Raw genomic sequence first — 16,229 nt, forward strand, 5'->3', positions numbered from 1 at the left:
GGCTCCTAATCATCAAATAGCAGGATGTAAAGATTTTAGTGTATAACAAGCAAACAAGCCATTGAACATTGAACATTGAACATTGCCTTCTTTTGATTCCAACTCTATTTCCTCAAGCCTAGTTAGGAATACAGGTGTTTTGCCTAAGCAAAAGAAAGAGAAGGAGAGAGAAAAAACATTCACTTCTTTCTTCTTTTTTGTCTGCTTTGAGTTGCTCTTACACCTTGTACCCTGTCACTACTTCTCCCTGGCAGTTTGAATCCCTTGTAACATGTAGAGGCTTAGTACCAGCACTCTCCAAGTTGTTAGGGTGAGCTGAATTGACTCCTGTTGTTGTGGTTACACACTTGAATAGAAAATCACAAGTAAAGCTTTCTCGTAAACATACTTTTATTTTCTGCTTTCAGTCTTGGCTGCAACCCAAAAAAAAGAGATGCATGAAAAAATGGAAAAAATGTAATGTTTTGTGAGAAGGAAGGATTGCCTTCCTGTATCCAAAATAAATAAATAAATAAATAAATCTCACATGTTACTTTCCTTTCAAAATGCTATAGAGTTCTTTATTGGGAGTTAGCTTGTTTCTGCCAGGACATGCTACAGATCAGGAACTATGAGATTTGCAGCATGGTAGTGCTTATAAGCTACAGTCCTGGACCAGCATCCATTTCTGCTAGGTAGAACAGAAACATTTTCAATATTTAGTTTAAAATCTAAGACTAGAAAGGAGTGATGCTAGCTGTATTTCAGTAGCTGTTTTAGGTTCTCCAGAAAGTAGTGCTGTAAAGCTCTTTAACAGTAATTGCCAAATTTTAATCATTTTAAAACTGCAGATGAGACCTAAGGTAACAATCCCATCCCCAGTCTGTGCTGTAAAGTGGAGTCATCAGCATCATGCATCACCAGAGCCCTGAGCTAAGCAGAACCCTGTCTCATGGCACAGACTATGCACAATAGCAGGTGACATTAATGCATGGAGCTTCAGAGATAGCCAGACTCATTAAATTCAACTACAATTTCTCTGTTTTAATTTACCGCAAGCAAATTAAGTGACCCATGGTCTTTGAAGGGAACTTCTTTCATTTTTGCTATCCAGTAATCTGCCTGTGTACAGGTGGACAACTGCACTATTTATCAACTTCAGAGTTGCAGAGGATGTAAAAAGAGCAGAGCAGAAGACAGAGCAGACAATCTGAGCATCCTCTTGTGCTCATGATATTTGTACTAACATTCAGAGAAACACCTTTATAGCCAATTTGTAGAGACTAGTATTTTTCTCTCCTTCCAGAGCTGAATGAGAGAGAAAAAAAAAAAAAAAAAAAAAAAAAAAAAAAGACAAACAGGTTAGGCTCTGTTGAATTTAACAAGACACTGCATGATTAAAAAAGTCCTGCCCAACTTTCTCTAAATTATAGTAATGCTATTTTCTATCATTTATCCAATAATCTATGTCACCACTCTTGAAGTTTCTTCTGCTGGAGCTTTTGCTACTACTTTTATTGACTTGTTACTAATGAGAACTTTATTTAATCATATTTTGAGTCACACTGTTTTCGTTATGGGGACTGACATTAAAGAAAGCATTTCACCTTGGTCTCAGGAGAATTAGCTTGTGCAGATTCATTAATCTAATATCATAGAGCAGAAACACATTTTTGTCACTTTTTTTTTTTCTTTCTTCTACAACTGCATAAATCCTTTCTTTAAAATCCCTCACTCTAAATTTACTATACACAAAGGCAGAGTAGAGCCCACTGGATACCCCCTTTTCCTCTGTGAGACTGCTTTTTTGCTAACCTGACATTGAAATAAGGACAAAAGAAAGCATGAGGTGCTTAAATTTAGTCCCAAAAAACATGTTATGGAATTCATTGTGGGACTTATACTGGAGAAGTTTTTGTTACTACATCAATAGATCTCATTACCCCTCCAGAAATTCAGTACTCTTTATTACAGTAGGAAGAAAAAAGTACACAGAGATGAACATGAACAATGAAAGGCCTGCAAAAACACACATTTTCATTTAAGAATTGAGATGATGACTTTACCTTGTCAAAGGATTGTACAGGTCAAGAAACAAAGAACTCAGAGAACAGAGCATTTAATGAGAAGGTAACTTGATATATATTACCCTTTACAACATGCTTATAAATATTATTAGATTTGAAGCCTAGAAGAACAGTTGTGATGACCTGATCTGACACGTGTATCAGATAGTCATCTGGTAAGATCTGCAGCAACTACATGGTGTCCATCTGAATTAAAGCATTTATTAAGACACATACTCTTAATTTTACAACATTCCGATTGATGGATAATCTGTTGCAACTCACATATTAGCCTATTGTTTACTTATTCTCACTGCGAATATTTGTAGCTCACTCCTAGTTCTTTCATCGCTCTAAATTTGATAAAAGCTATTAGCTTTCTCCCCATCACTGGTGGCAGGTTAAGCCATTTTTTATGAATCAGTTTCACCTTCCTTATGAAGATACTGGTTGATGCAATCAAATTGCGTCTTCCACTTCTTTTAAATCTGCAAACCAGATCTGGATCATGAGCCTTATCAGGCAGAGGATCAACACTGTAGCTCTTCCGGTTCTATCCATCTTGCTAATCTCTCTAATAGATAAAGAATGAGACTTAATATTACACCAGAGATAAAGCATATTGCATTTGCAGAATACCATTTCTTGCTTCTGCTTAATTTTCCATACTCTTATCCAAGGATAATTCTTTCCTTGTTGCATCATGGTAAAATGTCATGTTCAGACAGGTCTTCACCCAAAGGTAGAAGACCTTTCATACCTTCCAGAGCATCGTCTGACATATTGTAAAACTGGCCTGTGCTTTTTCTTCCCAGATGTGTGACTATTTATTTGGTAGCATTAAAAATAATATTTTCAGTCGTTCTTAGTCAAATAATTCACACTGATGTGTATTATTTATTTATCTTATTAATAACTTCTCTACTAGTCTTTGTCTTACAACCATTTATTTTATACTTTCTTTCATATAACTGACAGAAGTATTAAATAATATTTGGCCTAGGAACACATCACAGGATGATGGATTCCCATATGTAATATTTGGAGATCTACCAGCAAGCCAGTTTTTAATTTAATTTACAGAGTACTATACTAGGTTATTCATTCTTTTCTTCTTGATAGTTTCCATACTTCTGTATACTGTCTGTAACACTTTCACCTTCTTTTGTGGCTGAATAAACCTATAAATAATTTCTGTTTGAAAGCCATGAGTCTAAAAATAGAGTGTGGTGTAGCTGAATATTTTAGGACACAATGTACCTTATTATTTTGTTAAACGGGTGGGGAGGTGAAGTAGCTAACATATATTTGAGCAGTTTCTCAAAACTTCCTGATTTAAAATAGATCAGAAAGCCCTGAAGGACATGTGAACTATCTATCAACACAAAACATGTCCAATCTAATTAATATATGATCTCAACTTTTGTCTAGTAACCACTGCTTCTAAAATGCCTTCATAATCATTGTAGAAACAGCACCTATGAAGAAAGGGAGATACTGCCTAAGTCAGGAGCTAAATTTCTCTTTTGAAACTGGATATCTATCTAGACTAAAATAGTTGTTCAGGCTCCCCAGGCAAGGAAGGAGAGATGTGCACCTTCAGACAATTTTAGATACTGTAGTTTGGATTTTAGGACAGGATTAGTAGTATTCTGAAGGCAACTATAACTGTAGAAGTCTAGATGACTACTTTGTATTAAACATAAAATTGCTTATAAAAGTTGAGAGATGAATGAGATGTATGTGCATCAGTGTATGTGCTTACACTGATGGATGGCAATTCCCACTAGAGCCTTACAAAGTATTCCACATCCTTCTGCTGTTACACAGAAAATGTATATAGGTGCTCACAGACTTCACCAAGAACTTCATTAATACATATGTACAAGTGAGATGCCTACATTAGGCAAAATATTTACTTTTATCAGGCATTGCTGCAATCTGATGAAACAGATTTCAAGTTTTACATGTCTTATTTTTCATAAAAACTTGCAAATTGTAATATTTTCACTACCATCCTTTAACTTTACACTTATTACTTTCCAGATTAGTGTTTCTGTGGTTTTGACAAAGATCAGTAACTTTGCTCACATTACCAGTCTATAAATACCAGCATGTGTTAAAGATTTCTGAAGGATTCTTGATGTTTCCTAGAGTTGCAAGATCTGCAAATAAGTGAAACAAAATGTTCAGTCCCTTCCTCTGGCATTCAAGGGTGCCAGTCCTGCTCATTTCAGAAAAATATTGTCCTGGTTTCAGTTAGAACAGAATTAATTTTCTTCCTAGTAGCTGGTGGAATGCTGTGTTTTGGCTTAGGATGAGAAGAGTGCTGATAACACCCCGATGTTTTAATTGCCGCAGAGCAGTGCTTATACCAAGCCAAGGACACCTCAGACTTTTGCTCTGTCCTGCCAACAGGCAGGCTGGGGGTGCAGTAAGAGCTGGGAGGGGACAGACCCAGGACAGGTGACCCGAACTAGCCAAAGGGGTATTCCATACCATCTGACGTCATGCTAAACAATATATAGGGGTGGCTAGCCGGGGGGAGGGGGCCGGACTGCTCGGGGTTAAGCTGGGCATCGGTCAGCGGGTGGTGAGCAATTGCATTGTGCATCACTTGTTTGTACATATTATTATTAGTAGTACTATTATCATCATTGTATTATTATTATTATTATTATTATTTTCCTGTCTTATTAAACTGTCTTTATCTCAACTCACGGGCTTCACTTTCCATTTCTCTCCCCCGTCCCAGAGAGGGAGGGGGGAGGGTGAGCGAACGGCTGCGTGGTGTTTAGCTGCCAGCCGGGTTAAACCACGACAAATATTTAACTTATATTGTTTATGTTTATGGTCCTCCCTATCTGCTGGCTCAACAGAAAGTATTTCCTTAACGCTTTATCATAGGAATACATCATCCTGCTTTTCTTCAAGAACGGATCAAAAAAATATTTGTTGAACACTTCCTTTTCTGTATTGTATTTACTACCTTTATCTAGTGTCAAACTGATACAATTGTTAAACTGCTGTTTGTTCCTGACACATTTAAGAAATTCTTTACTGATTTTAACTCTTCTGGTCGGGGGGTTTTCATCAATAACTTGAGCTTCTCTGATTAGTCGTCTACCTTTCCAGTGATATTTATTATCATATATTAATATCAGCTTAAACATTTTTTAATGACCTGTGCTCAAAACTATTTTGAGCTGTTTGATCTGAATATCTTATTGTGTGGGCACAGAAGTGGGGACTCCCTAGTAAATATAGAAGTGACAGCAGAAGGTTATACCAGTCAAAATAAATGACAGAGAAGGGACCTGCCTTGCAACTCCAATCCTTTCCAATTTACTGTAAGATCCAAGCTCCTGGGGTCTTTGTCACCATTTTGACTTAACCCCTTTTTGGCTAGGATTATCTCTCTGGATTTGTAGCTTACCCATTTTGGTCACATAACTACAGTTGAAATTTAACTGCAATCATAAAATACAAAAACTGCAACAATATACTCTTGCTGCCAAGTCTCCCTTAGTCTCCTTCTGCTTTACATCTCTTTCCTGCTTACTTGTATATTGCAACCCTGTTGTACTTTCATTTTTCAACCAGAACTTTTTCCCTTTTTTTTTTTTCCATGACTGCACCATATCAGAACATTAACTTTTTTTTCAGAACACTGAACCAGAAGTTTGTAAAGTTCCTACTGTTTATTTTTCTTAAAGCAGATTTTGCTGTTATAACAAGCTGGTGCAACGCTGAGAAACACAGCCAGTCAGCAGTCTGCATTTCAGTTTTTCCTTTTCAGTTTATCACTGCTGCTTAGATGTCAATCAAAAACACTTGTTATGAATAGATTTGATGCATACAGAGACTAACAAATCCAGACCCCATGATGCAATCCTCAGAACCAAGTAGAAGGATATAACATACAGAAGTCAGGATTCAGTGAAGCATAATAGCTATGTCTACTCTGTCCAGATGCTTGGGGGGACCCAGATATGTCAAATTCTTCCATATCTCAGTAAATCACATTGTTGAACAGGAAAATCAAAACACCATCAGAAAGGTTAGTCCCATGTGCCTGCAGCCTTTCTGAAGCCAGAAAATGCCAAGAATATCAAGATTTATAGCTCATTTTCTAATCCAAATAAAAATGAGACTGGAATTCTTTCTACTGTGTAGGACTACTGTCTCACTTGTGTATTACAAGGGTGAATGAAAATGCACATGCACTCTTTTCTAACCACCCTGCATTTTTTGAAATTTAAAATACACTAAAAGTTTCAGAAAAAAAAAAAAAAAAAAAAAAAAAAAAAAAAAAGTGAGATTATTCTACACCCATGAGGTGAGCAATTTACTCATTCTTCAGTCAATGGAGACAGACAAACACCTCTAGAGGGTATTTCTGTTTATTCTGAAAAGGAAGTCAAAGATCATATTTGCTTCCAATAAGTATACAATGAACTTAGGGAAATTCACTTGGAAAGACACGTCTATTTATAGACAAACGCATTCAGCATTAACTGAGGTTAACCCTACACTGCTTTTCCAACTTTCCACAACTTTTATCTTATTTTTTTTTCCTTTCTTTTTCCATGTTCTTGGCTACCCTCTGAATAACCCATAACCCAAAATAAAGCTATATAGATGACCTTCAGTCTCTTCTCTGTGTGGTTTCCTTCCATTCCACAGCTTCCCCAAAGGCCTTTTAGCCTTCAGGTAAAGTCTCTTTCAAAGTTGGGTGCGTTCTACCAAACACATCTGTGGAGATTAAGAGAATATTATGGAGCAGTTATCTTATTAACGGTGGTTCCTGTCACACAGGTAATGTTTTCCCTTTGACATCACAACCACAGTGTGAACTATAAATTTCTGTACAAGCAATTTGTTTTAGCAATTGCAAGTGACTAGCATGGCACCATTTTAAATAGCAAAGATCTAGAGAGGATTTCTCAATCCAGTAAGAGAAGTCAACATTCCTCATCATTCTGGCTTCAAGAAGGTGAACCAATCCTTAATCAAAGAAGTCTGCTGAAGTATTAGATCAGGTGATGTCTAGGTTGCATGCACATACAAATTCACAAGAGTACTTTCCAAGCTGTTATGACTACTTTGTGTATTAAGCTTCTTTTTAACTAGTTTGCAGTTTGATTAGAAAACCATCTGAAGTTGGTTTTCTACCATCATATTTCTACATATTTCTACCATATTGAAGCATCATAATGCTTCAACAACATTGTTCAAATTACCTCGATTCCTCTTATAAAAAATCCTCTTTTTCTGTTTATGAATTTCCTGAACTTTATAACACCACTCAGTATTTTTCATGCTAGGACCATCCATTCTGATGTACACGGAATGGAGGGAGATCAAGAAGGGCAGAGGGACATAGTCTCAGCCAGAGCTACATGCCAATTTCTTTGAATGAGGGTAAGAGATAAATAAGTAATTTTTCCCAGGTGAGAACACTTCCACAAGTGATTCCTTGACAAATTTTTATGTTTCTGCACTTTGAAGCAGTGTATGGAAATTTGCAAGATGAGGAGGGACCAAAAAGGTCAACCCTCCAAATCTACCATCCCTATAAGAATGTTTGGAGAAAAGGAGGTTCAGGGGCGACCTTATTGCTCTCTACAGGTACCTCAAAGGAGGCTGTAGCGAGGTGGGGGTTGGTCTGTTCTCCCACTTGCCTGGTGACAGGGGAGTTTTAGGTTGGATGTTAGGAAGAACTTCTTTACCAAAAGGGTTGTTAGACATTGGAACAGGCTGCCCAGGGAAGTGGTGGAGTCACCATCCCTGGAAGTCTTTAAAAGACGTTTAGAGCTTAGGGATATGGTTTAGTGGAGGACTTGTTAGTGTTAGGTCAGAGGTTGGACTCGATGATCTTGAGGTCTCTTCCAACCTAGAAATTCTGTGATTCTGTCTGTGCTGAGTCTTTCTAAAATTTCAATAGTCACACACTCAGTAATGTTTTTCTAAATCATGGAGAAGAAAATTATAAGAATCTGCTCTATTTTCTGTGTGCTGCTGCAGATAGTCTAGCATTTCAGTTAAAAGCAGAGATGCTCCTGCAAATGATATTCAATCTGCTGATACTAATGTGAGCCTCTTGTAGGGAAGTAGCCTGTCCCTAAGCTCCTGCCTTTCATCTATTGTACCCACACAGTGGCCTAGGCCGTGTGGAGCTGAAGACGAAAGACTGTTGTTAATTAGGTAGCAAAGAAGTGGTAGTAGACAGAGTGGTGAGTCAGGATTGGTTGAAGGTTTAGTCAAAAAGACAGATGCTAAATGTTGTTGCCTGCCAAGCAGCAAAGACTTAAACCCAAGACTAAACCAAAAATATTGGTTTGGTAATAATTACATGGAAACCTCTTGGTACACATACATCTTACTTCCATTTGATGACAGGTCCAAATGATAGCAAACTCCAGGTAGATCTGTTGATGATGGTAGGTTTATCAGACTCATTTGTGTTGCTAACATGTATGTCTCAGATTTTCCAGTGACCAACAGGGCAGTTATGGAATTTCTAATTCAGGTTGCCTAATCCACCTCAATTATCTGCTCTGCATATATGTCTGATGACATATTCTTGAATGATATAATTTCATAATTTGCTTTCCATTTAGTGGATGAATGAGCAATATAAATGAGGCAATATTTTCTTTCCCTTCTCAGCACTCATGGTGAAGTTTTAAGCCCCATTTACGAGGAACAATCCAAACTTTTCACAGAAGACGAAATTATTCATTGTCTTATGAGCTTTTCTATGGGCATGCCTACACCGTACAATGAAGGGCGGTGTAGACTCTTTGGAGAGTGCTACCTGAGCCAGCTCTTGAACCAGAAACTTTATTGCCACATCATCAGGGTGCTGCCACTGAGGTAATTAACTTTGTTGAAGCAAGAGTTAATTAGTATGGTTGCAGTATTGTATCAACACAACTTTTTATACATTTGATATCTGTATGGCTGTGCATGTGGATATTTTGACCATCTCATGGCTAACTGGAGAAACTTTACACCATAATCCTGTGGTGGAAATATGCCCAGTGATAGTCATCAACATAACACCAAGTGAAACATACATGTGCATTGTGGCAAAGTACTTTCAAGCCTATATCTTGCCACCTCCCCATTCTTTTACCTTCATTTTAGCAACACTGTCTAACTCTGCAATTGTTTCTTCCCACAAATAAACTGAAAAGCACTTGTCTTCCAAAAAAAATAAATAATTTAGAATGTCTACCCCAAACTTCTCTGGAGACCAACAAATAATTTTAAACCATTTTCAAAGATGATCAAGCAAGTTTTCAAGATATTGTGTTTTCACTAAAATAGATATTTTATTTTTTTGTACTATAAATAAGATTAATTTAGCTTCCATAAATTATAGTGATATAATTTAAAAATAATAAAAAAAAAAATGAGGTTCTGAGGACTGTGGTGGCTGATGCTAGTTTAACTACCACTATTCTATAACTTATAGGAAAGCTGCGTAGATAAATACATGAAGACATCAGTTACTAGAGAGAATGTTTTACTTTGAAATTTACTTTATACAGCAGATGTAGTGTGAATAATAGATAGACCGTGTCCATTCCATATACGACAAAAACATGTTAGAGCTTTTCTATTAGAGACACAAATTAGTCATGAGCCAGCAGGTTTGAGAAACACAAAGAGGTAAATTACAAAGCAATGTGCAGGGATTTAGCTGCACGACTCCCATTAACATCAATGGGATTTAACTGTGTGACTCCCTGTGCAACACTTTGCAAATTTACCCTAAATTGACTAGCGTGGTAATTCCTGGACAGCATGCAGTAGAGAAATGACTGCTTCTGTAAACACAAGGAGCTGTTGATTCTCAAATGTCTCCATGCTGCACTCAACAAACATTCAAAGAAACATTTTATTCCCTACATCAGAGGAGGCCAGGAAATAAAGACACTAGCTCAGAACTCCTGCCCCATAGGGGAATCCAGTTCCAGAAATGCAATTTAGGAAAAACAAAATTGTTAATGATCACTGCCACTGTCACATTCCTGGCCTGCTGAGCCAAAAGAATCTGATCCTCTGGTACTACGTGGGAGCTGAGGCAGCAAATAAAGGCAATTCCTAGTTTCTGTACAAAAATAAACTAAGAAATTAAAAAGAACATTTGATTCCAGTACTCTCTTTGATATTGCTCTTCCTGTAAAATTAATCTTGGATTTGGTCAGAAAGGTTTTTAATTTATTTTCTTTAAAAAAAAAAAAAAAAATAGTTAATCCTTTGCTTCTCTCTGCTCTTATAAAATGTCTTCTTTCATTATCTAGCTAAAGATCCTCACTCACATGTTATTACCTTTGTATACTAGTTTGAACGGTTGTATTCCTGTCTGAATAAAAGAGGACAAGAAAAGAGGATCTTGTTCATATTGTGTGTTTCCTAAGGCAGAGGACAAATGTTAAATGAATACAAGAATCACACCTTATGCAGGACAGCAGAGTATTACCATGCAGGTGCTGTTCATTCATGACTTGAGGGGGAAGAGACAGTTAATTGAAAAATTTGGAAAATATTAGAATTCACGATGCAAACAAAAATTGTGTCCCTTTCTTCTAACGGAAGACCTACTTCTGGATTTTCAGAGCTACTTTTATTTTATGTTCTATATATATAAGAGCAAAACTATATTGCTCTTTGTCTTTTCTTTCACCTCCAGTAACAACACAGACAAAAGGATTCTCGTGGTTGTTTCATTCCTCTTTCCTATATGTTCTCCAAGTGTTCAACAGTAGCTGGATTTTTCAGATCTGGTTGTTGGAGAGGCACAATAGCTTTCAAGCCTGTGAAAGCACTACTGGAATGGTGAAGGCAGTCATACTTGTATATGTCTAAAATGTCACAGTATATTTTAGACATTGCATATGGATATGCTTGCATATCCATCCATCTGTACCAAACAAGAGTTCAAACAGAGATCATGGCTTTGCAAATGTGAGCTGGAAGTAACCATAGTACCCATTCAGTCCAGTATAAGCCAAGGAAAACTCTTTGCCAAGATAGTGCCTGATTCAAAATTTTTCTTAAAAAAATAAATAAATAAATAAATAAATAAAATAAAATAAAATTGTAATTATAGGAAAAAGGCAGAGCAAGTATAAATCAGCATAGACTCAGCAATGGTTCCTATCCTGCAAATTTTCCTATCAAACCTGTATTTAACTTACAGCTCATGCCAAATCACTGTGACAAAATCCACTCAAATATCATTGTCAACACAGCCATGTCACCTTTCTGTTTGAAACCATCCTTCTAGTTTAAATATCCTGGGTCAAATCTTGGTCCCAGCTGACTCCAACACACAAGGCTTTTTAAAAGTTTCCTCTTCAAGAAAGAAAAAATTTGATGACTGAGGGGTCAAGTAGAAAGTGTCAACTCAGCTAGCATGAAAAAAAAGCATCTTTTTCCTCTAAAAAGGGGGGAGTAGATTTTGTTTCTTTATTCAAAATATACTTTAAGGATTTTTAAGTTATATTTTCAAGTATATGCAATTTAGTTCCTGTAAGTACTTTTTCAGTTTTTGCTAGGCAGCACCAAGGTATTTCAGACAAAAATCAAATCGGCACCTGCTTAATCTGGGGAAGTCTGTATCCCCATTTTCTGTTTTCAGTGTCTGTCTGTCTTACTGTGATACAGAAAGAATATGAAGGAAAGAGAGATGTCTGATGGGAGGCAGATATCCACCTCTTTTATGTGAATTTATGACCATTCCACTGGATATATCAGAGCTTTTCCGTCAATTTAGCCTGTTACCATGTCATAATTTTTCTTCTGGTCACTGGTGAAACCAGTGACTAAGCACTAAAAGGGAATGAAAAAGGAGAAAGACAAGACACTACATATGAAAATGTTTACTTCATACTTAGTGGCAGGCAAATATTCTTTTCTTCTGAGGGAAGAATGAGGATATGAGAGAAATGACACCTCCACAACATTTAAAATACAAATGCTCTGATTCATAGCAAAGACATATTTTATACTATGTGACATGAATGTGCTGTTCTACTAGAAGTGTAAATGTTGTGGCTGCCAATGACCCTGTTTCTCAAAAGGTAATCTGATAAAAGTTAATGTGAAGAGAGAATTCTGTTCTTGGGGAGACTATAGTGTAAATAACAAATAACAGGATTGAATCCAATACTCCACAGTATTTATTAAGAGAGCAGTTTCAGTTTTGTACCACAATATATTTTGTTTTTCTTTTTCAAGATGTATTTTTTTTCAGCTACTTATGCAACATTAATATCAATGGCATAAATCTCACCTTACCTAGAGCTTGCTAAACACTTCTGAACTGTGCTGGGTACTTCCAGTACCCTTGGCACGAACATGACATGGGGATATGAAATCCATGAAACAATGTTGTAGATCTGCTGTACAAACACAACAGCAAAGATGAGCTATTCTGGTTGTGTTATTCTTTTTGTCAGGTTATCATTACTGCTGTTTATTTTGTTACATATAATAAAATATGGATGGACTCCCTGAGAGTCCCAGAAGTAATACAGCCCATCTCTTGGGTGCAACATTAAGACAGGTAAAGCCATCAACCCTAAAAGAAGGGGCTTGAACTGAGTGATAAAACATGTGGGTGTGAAAAGCAACAGACAGTCAGACACGCATGAGTTATGTCTAAAAAGACATCATTATTAGCCTCTTATACACTTTATGAAACTCACAGTCTACCACCCAGTCCACTACATTAATTTTTTCAACAGAAAGCTTCCCTTTCTCCTTATATTAAGGTTTTTCTAGTCCTTAAATATTCCCTGAGTTGGAATATGGAATTCTGGTCTACTGGAATGAATGAGAAAAAATGATAAAGGACAGTCCTAGATGGCATCAGCTTCCTTCCATACTCTTCATTGAGGTTTTTGGTTTTCTTTTTTTTTTCCCCCTCTTTCCCCCCCCCATTTTTTTTTTTTTTGTTTTTTTTTTTGAGCCTGGGGGAAGATCAGCAGGTGTCTATTTCCACCCTATTTTATCTAAGGATTCTCATTTTCATCTTCCCATTTGAGGGGTAAGTAATACTTCTGTATCACTTAGCTCCTCTATTAGCACTGAATCTCCTGAGCCCCTTTAAAGTGGATTCTCAGATTAAAATCAGCTGTCCTCACAGTCTCTTCATTCAAAATGCGCTGAAAAGCACTGAGAGGGAACTGTATGTTGGATAATTATCTCGATATCTCAGTACAGTGAAAGGATACACACATCCCTTTCATGTCTGTGTCATTCTATGGGGTTAGCAGTTCAAAACTGCTCACTATGATTCAAATACTAAAAGAGAACCTGTCCTAGGTTTGATGTCTTTCAAAAATACAAAATAAAATCAATGTATTTTTCTTTATTATTATTACAACATCTCTGAGAAAAATATATATATATAGAAACAAAAACAATTCATCCACCACACAAAGTACTAGTCCTATTGAAAGAATACTTTTCCTCCCAAGCATCTTCCTTCCTCAGCAAAAGTGCTCCAGCTGATATTGGAGCGACCACTACTAACCCCAGCAGACAATTCTGCTGATGAACACTGCATGTGCCAAGGCAGAGGGAGACATGGATATGGGAACTCTGACATCATTTTCCATTCTGAATTTCACAGTGCAAGAATAAGCATAGTGGATATTAAATGTCTCCCAAAGTTTTCTATAAATACAGGCTGACTGGTACTGTCCGCAAGCCCTTCTACATGCACTTCATCTGGTCCATAATGTGTAACCCACTGTATTAATCATAGAATCATAGAATATCCTGAGTTGGAAGGGACCCTTAAGGATCATCAAGTCCAACTCTTGACACCGCACAGGTCTACCCAAAAGTTCAGACCATGTGACTAAGTACACAGTCCAATCTCTTCTTAAATTCAGACAGGCTCGGTACAGTGACCACTTCCCTGGGGAGCCTGTTCCAGTGTGCAACCACCCTCTCTGTGAAGAACCCCCTCCTGACGTCAAGCCTAAATTTCCCCTGCCTCAGCTTAACCCCGTTCCCGCGGGTCCTGTCATTGGTGTTAATGGAGAAAAGGTCTCCTGCCTCTCGACACCACCTTACGAGGAAGTTGTAGACTGTGATGAGGTCTCCCCTCAGCCTCCTCTTCTCCAGGCTGAACAGGCCCAGTGACCTCAGCCGTTCTTCGTACGTCTTCCCCTCCAGGCCTTTCACCATCTTCGTAGCCCTCCTCTGGACACTCTCCAACAGTTTCATGTCCTTTTTATACTGTGGTGCCCAGAACTGCACACAGTACTCGAGGTGAGGCCGCACCAGCGCAGAGTAGAGCGGGACAATCACCTCCCTTGACCTACTAGCAATGCTGTGCTTGATGCACCCCAGGACACGATTGGCCCTCCTGGCTGCCAGGGCACACTGCTGGCTCATATTCAACTTGCTGTCTACCACGACCCCCAGATCCCTCTCTTCTAGGCTGCTCTCCAGCGTCTCGTCGCCCAGTCTGTACGTGCAGCCAGGGTTTCCCTGTCCCAGATGCAGGACCCGGCACTTGCTCTTATTGAACTTCATGCGGTTGGTGATCGCCCAGCTCTCCAACCTATCCAGATCCCTCTGCAAGGCCTTTCCACCCTCATTCGAGTCCACAACTCCTCCAAGTTTGGTGTCATCAGCAAACTTGCTCAAAATACCTTCTATTCCTACATCCAGATCGTTTATAAAAATATTGAAAAGTACCGGCCCTAAAATGGAGCCTTGAGGGACCCCACTGGTGACTGCCTGCCAGCCTGACACAGCCCCATTTACCATAACCCTTTGGGCCCTGCCCGTTAGCCAATTGCTCACCCATCGTATAATGTTTTTATTTAGCTGTATGGTGGACATTTTTTCCTATGGGAAAATTTTTTTTCCATTTTTTCCTATGGGAAACTGTGTCAAAAGCCTTGCTGAAGTCCAAAAAAATCACATCAGCTGGTTTCCCTTGGTCCACCATACAGGTGATCTTATCATAAAAGGAAATCAGGTTAGTTAGGCAGGACCTACCCTTCAGAAACCCATGCTGGCTGGGACCAATGACTGCTTTGTCCCCCAGGTGCGCCTCAATAAGTTCGAGAACCAACTTCTCCATGATTTTACCAGGCACTGACGTGAGACTGACAGGCCTGTAATTGCTAGGGTCTTCTTTCTGATCCTTCTTGAAAATCGGCACAACATTTGCCAGCTTCCAGTCTACCGGGACCTCTCCAAATTCCCAGGATCGTTGAAAAATAATTGAGAGAGGTTCCGCGATGACGTCCGCCAGCTCTTTCAGCACCCGGGGATGAATCCCATCCAGACCCATGGACTTGTAGGGATCCAGGTGGAGTAGCAAATCCCGCACACGTTCAGGGTCGGTTGGGAGTTTGTCATCCCCACCGTCCCGGTCCTCCAGCTCAGGGCATCCTGGGTCCCGAAGCCCATCATCGGCATTGAAGACAGAGGCAAAGAAGGCGTTAAGCGTCTCTGCTTTGCCTATGTCATTGTCTGTGAGGAGACCTTCCCTATCAAGGAGCGGCCCTATGTATTCTTTAGTTCTCCTTTTTCCATTCACATATCTAAAAAAACCCTTTTTATTTTCTCTCACAGACACAGCCAGCTTCAACTCTAGGTGTGCTTTGGCCACACGAACTTTCTCCCTACAAACACGAACAGCATCCCTGTATTCTTTCCATGACACCTGGCCCTCCTTCCAGTAGCGAAACACTCTCTGTTTCCGCCTAATCTCCATTAGAACGTTCCTGGTCAGCCACGCCGGCCTCCTGCCCCGCCTGCCTGACTTGCGATATTTTGGAATTGCCTGATCTTGTGCTTCTAGGAGGCATCGCTTAAAGAGTGACCAGCACTGGTGGACATCGAGGCCTTCAAGAGCAGTTTCCCAGGGGACCTTGCTGACTAGTTCCCTGAGCAGCCTGAAGTCTGCTTTCCCCATATCTAGGGATGAGGTTTTGGTGGCACTTTTCCTTCTGTCACCATAAATTTTGAACTCAACCACTTCATGGTCACTATGACCGAGGCGGCCACCAATCACCACATCTCCCACCAGACCCTCTCTGTTTTCTAGCAACAGGTCTAGGAGGGCACCTTTCCTAGTTGGCTCTGTTAGCACCTGCACCAAGAAGTTATCATCTAGGTGCTTCATGAACCTCCTGG

The 16,229-nt window shown here is 38.9% G+C and overlaps 1 long non-coding RNA gene across 1 annotated transcript in view; it reads right to left on the bottom strand.

Moving 5' to 3' along the window:
* The window catches only part of LOC311432766, a 123,657-nt gene that overhangs the window by 18,245 nt on the left and 89,183 nt on the right, over positions 1-16,229 (bottom strand). The gene's annotated exons all lie outside the window — the stretch shown is intronic.

The sequence above is a fragment of the Aythya ferina genome (assembly GCF_964211825.1).
Source record: "Aythya ferina genome assembly, chromosome: 2".
NCBI lineage: Eukaryota > Metazoa > Chordata > Aves > Anseriformes > Anatidae > Aythya > Aythya ferina.